The following is a 6,015-nucleotide window of genomic DNA, read 5'->3' on the forward strand; positions in this document are numbered from 1 at the left end:
TGTATTAAGGAGCGAACACCAAGGTAATGGCGAACTAGTGTGTAATACAAATGCGGGTGGCCCGACCTTGACTGTCATTCGGCGCTGGGCCCTCCATCTCAAAAGGAAATAGATGAGGCCACAGGAGGGCCACAGGGTGATTAGTGCATCGGTGAGGGCTCAGAACCTCTAAACGAGGAAAGGTTTAATTATACAGGCAGCTAATTAGGAAGAAAAGAGGAGAAAATGGACAGAGGTGTGTACATGAAAAGATGAGGATTCGGGGGTGACTGAGTGAGGCCCCAAAGGTTCTAAATCAGACTTTTACAAAACACATCCATGAGGTTGCTTTTGAAAGAAAATTTTCAGTGGATCAACAAATTCTTTGGAGGAAATAAAGGGCTGGGCTCCACAGAGAAGTTCTAAACATCTAAATAAATATGTGCCTGTTTGGAATTGACCAGAACTTTTAACCAGTTATGAACTGTGTTTTATCCAGGAAACTGGATAGAATAGAGTCGTGAATTCAGTTGTTTGTGACTGTTAGAAAAGACGGCCATAGCTAGAAAGGAATGATGGGATACTCAGACGAGGGTCAGCAAACTATGGCCCTCCGGCCACTTCCAGCCTGTTGTCTGTTTTTATACTGTCAGCAAGTTAAGAATGATTTTCCATTTTAAAGCGGTTGAAAAAACTCAAAAGGAGAGTACTATTTCAAGACACATGAAAATTACATTCATGTTCATGAAATTTTATTGGAACACAGTAACATCCTTTCGCTTTTGCACCATGACAGCAGAACTGAGGAGCTGCGACAGAGACTGTATTGAGCCACAAGTCTAAAATATTTACTTTCTAAACAGGGCATGGTGACTCACGCCTCTAATCCCAGCACTTTGGGAGGCCCAGGTGGGCGGATCACCTGAGGTCAGGAGTTCGAGACCAGCCTGGCCAACATGGAGAAACCCCATCTCTACTAAAAATACAAAAATTGGCCAGGAGTGCTGGCGCATGCCTGTAGTCCCAATTACTTGGGAGCTTGAGGCAGAAGAATTGCTTGGGAGGTGGAGGCTGCAGTGAGCCAAGATTGCACCACTGCACTCCAGCCTGGGCAACAAAGCCAGACTCTGTCTCTAAATAAATTGATTAATTAATTTAATCAAATATTTACTTTCTGGTCCTTTTCAGAGAGGAATCTGCCCACCTCCACTCTAAGGTGTTGTGTGTTAAATATTTCCATTGTGGCCAGGGCCCCACACAATCAGCAAGTGCTACCATTCCCATGCCTGGTATCAGGGGACCGTGTGAGCCTCTTGCTAGGGTCCCCTGCCTGGGCCCTGGGGTGGAAATGCTCAAAGGAATGCAGGTAAAGTGACCGGAGGAAGCTGCTGCACTAGCAAAGAGCACCACACACCACAGCAGATCCCAGTCGGGGCCGCCCAGCGGCCTGCTGGCCTCCTAGAGAGGCTCCCTAGCAACATGGAGTCAGCCTGCTCGGAACCCTTGACTTCACAGAAGCATTTGGTGAGTGCTCAAGGGCTTTTTGTGCACCAGAGCCAGTAAAATGCCATGTTTGCCAGCATGTGAAATGCCCGGGGATATCAGATACATCTCAATTTTTCAGAAAGTTTTTTGGAAAAATAAATAAAGACTAAGCTGTAAGGGAAATATTTTATTCCTATAAATATAGTACACAGCATTGTGACTCCATTAAAAAATAATACGGTTTTGACACACAGTCTATTATCCCTAAAAACAAGAATAAAATCACAGAGCTAAAAAGAAATATCTTGGTATTTAGGAATATGAGTTGCAGTGAAAAAATACTTACATTCATAACATAGGGGAGTTACTCAAATTCTATATTCATCTGTGTGCTATCTGGTTTTTGTTTTTGTTTTGTTTTTTGATAAGAGAATGAAAAGCGCTCACCTTTGCGAAATGTATGTTGCCATCTTCTGCCACTAGGGGGTAGCATGCCCCATTATTTTACCTCTTTCTCAGCCTTCCAGCTGTCCGATACCAACGTGTAAGACTGACAAGAAAACTTGTGTATATAATAAACAATTAGATATTGTATAATGCCATATATTTGATATATATGTTATGTGTATAGTATTATGCAATATGTAATATATCTTATGTTGTAACATATACATTATTCATATATAAAGTATAAAATTTTATTTTGCATATATAATACATCATTTGGGAAAAGCGGGGAATGTATCCTATATACCGGTAAACACAGCAAGCCTCACTGGTGCACAAAAAATCTAGTCGGAGTTCACCTGCTTCTATTAAAAGATTGAGGGCAGCTCTGCTTGATGTTAAAGGAGGGATTAGGCCTATTAGGTTCTTCCCAGCAGAAAGCTCCAAAAGGTTTGGACCACCTAGAAGGCTGCATGGTCACTGACCAGCTTGTGGAAGGAGAGGGAGGACAGGAGTCATGGGATATACAGACTCAGTAGCCAAGGAATCTGAGAGATGCCCAATCTAACTCAGAAGCCAAGCGGCCGGAGCACTGCAAGGCCACAGGGAGCCCTGGAGCCTGAGGGAGAGTCCAGAGCTGCAGGCAAAGCCGTGTCAAGAGTCCAGGCTTAGAAACAGCTGCAAACCAATGCTCCAAATAGCTCAGTGCGTCACATAGTCAGAATCTCAAAAATGTGACTTTAAGTTCATTTCCAAAATAAAACAAGGAGTGGCAGAAAGGAGATTCAAATTCCAACCTGTTCAGACATTCTAAAATATAAAACCCTGAATGTTTGTGGGCAATTAATCCAGAAAACATCTCAGTCAGCTTCTAACATCTGCCTCTGGAGCAAAGATGGAAAGCACTGGAAATGAAGGGCTTTCCTGGATCTGGGAATCTGGGTGCACAGGCCAGTTCCCGACGCGCACGTGAACATCCCTTTTCTGCAGTCAGGACTAAAGCTGCCTTCCGCATGGTCCACGTACATGAGGTCCGCACACATGAAATGTCTTTGTGCTGCTTCTCCGCATACATCATACTTTTCCCATGAATCATTTCATTTAAGACCAAAAAAAAGACCTATGAGATAGGTATTAATATCATACCCATTGTACAGATTCAGAAACAGACACAGAGAGCTTAAGCAACATGCCCAAGGTCATAACAGTGAGTGACGGTGCCAGGAGTTAAAACAGAAAACTCTTTGTATTAGTCTGTTTTCATACTGCTATAAAGAACTTCCCGAGAATGAGTAATTTATAAAAGAAAGAAGTTTAATTGACTTACCGTGCAGCATGGCTGGGGAGGCCTCTGGAAATTTACAATCATGGCAGAAGGTGAGGGGGAAGCAATGCACCTTCTTCACAAGGTGGGAGAAAGAAAAAGTGCCGAATGAAGGGGGAAGACCCCCTTATGAAACCATCAGATCTCGTGAGAACTCACTCACTGTCATGAGAACAGCATGGGGGAAACCACGCTGTGGTTTAATTACCTCCACCTGGTCTCTCTCTTGACCTGTGAGGATGACGGAGACTATAATTCAAGATGAGATTTGGGTGGGGACACAAAGCCTAACCATATCACTCTTCTTGCTTCAAAATTGTCTGTTCTTTCTGCTACATTTGCTGCCTCCAAAAAAAAGTATTTCTCTGAGCCAAGAAGTGTATAAAAAGGCAAGCTTCAATGAGCACAATAGATTTGTACACATTAGAGGCATTCGAACCAGAGTGACTCCATCTTGAACAGTGGCTGAGTGAAATGAGGCTGAGACCTACTGGGCTGCATTCCCAAGAGGTTAGGTATTCTTAGTCACAGGATGAGATAGGAGGTTGGGCCGGGCGCAGTGGCTTGCGCCTGTAATCCCAGCACTTTGGGAAGCCGAGGCGGGCGGATCACGAGGTCAGGAGATTGAAACCATCCTGAGTAACATGGTGAAACCCCGTCTGTACTAAAAGTACAAAAAATTAGCTGAGCATGGTGACGGGCGCCTGTAGTCCCAGCTACTCGGGAGGCTGAGGCAAGAGAATGGCGTGAACCCAGGAGGCGGAGCTTGCAGTGAGCTGAGATCGCGCCACTGCACTATAGTCTGGACAACAGTGCAAGACTCTGTCTCAAAAAAAAAAGAGATAGGAGGTCGGCAGGACCATTATCACAAGATACAGGTCACAAAAACCCTACTGATAAAACAGGATGCAGTAAAGAAGCCAGAGAAAACCTGCCAAAATCAAGACGGTGACAAATGTGGCCTGTGGTCATCATCACTGCTCATTGTACACTAGTTATAATATATTAGCATGCTAAAAGACACTCCCACCAGCACCATGACAGCTTATAAATGCCATGGCAAACTCTGGAAGTTACCCTATATGGTCTAAAAGGAAAGGAATCCTTAGTTCTAGGAAATCCCCCCACCCCCTGCCTTTCCCAGAAAACTCATGAATAATCCACCCCTTGTTTAGCATATGATCAAGAAGTAACCATAAAAATAGCCAGCCAGCAGCCCTCGGGTCCACTTTGTCTATGGAGTAGCCATTCGTTTATTCTTTTACTCTCTTACAAACTTGCTTTCATTTTACTCTATGGATTCGCCTCAAATTCTTTCTTGTGTGAGATCCAAGATCCTTCTCTTGGGGTCTGGATTGGGACCCCTTTCTGATAACATATACATCAAAAAGAAAAAAACAAACAGGCAAACATAATAGAATTTTTCCAAAGGCTAATGGATAGCCAGGGGTCATGAGAGAAAAAGAACAGGAATTAGGGAAGAAAGAAGGAAACGATTCGAATCATGAGACAGGAAGATGGGCACTAACCTCGTAAGTATATTTTCAAAGCAAGCCTAAAAGGTGCCTGCTGGCCGGGCACGGTGGCTCACGCCTGTAATCCCAGCACTTTGGGAGGCCAAGGCGGGTGGATCACGAGGTCAGGGGTTCTAAACCAGCCTGGCCAATATGGTGAAACCCCATCTCTACTAAAAATACAAAAATTAGCCGGGTGTGGTGGTGCTCGCCTATAGCCCCAGCTACTTGGAAGGCTGAGGCAGAAAAATCTCTTGAACCCAGGAGGTGGAGGTTGCAGTGAGCCAGGACAACAGAGCGAGACTCCATCTCCAAAAAAAAAAAAAAAAGGTACCTGCTGCATTTGGTGGCTTAAAGTTCTTAAAGTTCTGAGGGAGTCTTTGGCCGAAGAATGGAATCAGGAAAGGTGACTTGGTATGTAAAATGAGCTGAATCAACAGCAGTGGAAGGAATGCAGGAAAAAGGCGGATTTCTGCCCAGTCTAATGGCAAAGGACAGCAGTGGAAGCAGGGGCACTCTAGGGACTGAGCAGAAACAAAGACTGTAAGAGCAAGTTGAGTCTCCCCACAACTGCACAAAGCCACATTCTTTGCCTAATTACATAAGCCTGAGTGTGTTCACCTGGAAGTTTCCTGCTGGTCAGAGGAAGCAGTTTCGTTTCTGTTGTTCATGTCTTGGTTGAGGGAGGGGCTCCAGGTGATTCTAGCAGACAGACAGGGCAGGACAACAGGGAGCAGGGAATGTGGCATGCCGGATGCCACGATTTCACACACCACAAGTGGTTCCGTTTCAGCCCAGAAATGATGAGACCAGCCTGGGATTTGCTACTTTTCCCATTCCTCCTGCTATGTTCTTTGCTTTAATAAGAGAGACAAAGGGAGAGAAGGAGAGATAGAGAGAGAGAGAGAGAGAGAGAGAGAGAGAGAATGAATATGTGTCTGTAACAGTAAGAAAATAGCCATGTATCCATCCAACAGGAAGGCAGGTAAAGAAAGGGGGAAGGCCAGGCACGGTGGCTCACGCCTGTAATCCCAGCACTTTGGGAGGCCCAGGCAGGCAGATTGCCTGAGGTCAGGAGTTCAAGACCGGTCTGGCCAAAATGGCAAAACCCTGTCTCTACTAAAAATACAAAAAAAAAAAAAAATTAGCTGTGCATGGTGGCGTGTGCCTGTAATCCCAGCTACTCCAGAGGCTGAGGCAGGGGAATTGCTTGAACCAGGGAGGTGGAGGTTGCAGTGAGCCGAGATCGTGCCACTGCACTCCAGC

This window comes from Hylobates moloch, unplaced genomic scaffold, assembly GCF_009828535.3.
Source record: "Hylobates moloch isolate HMO894 unplaced genomic scaffold, HMol_V3 SCAFFOLD_1, whole genome shotgun sequence".
Classification (NCBI taxonomy): Eukaryota; Metazoa; Chordata; class Mammalia; order Primates; family Hylobatidae; genus Hylobates; species Hylobates moloch.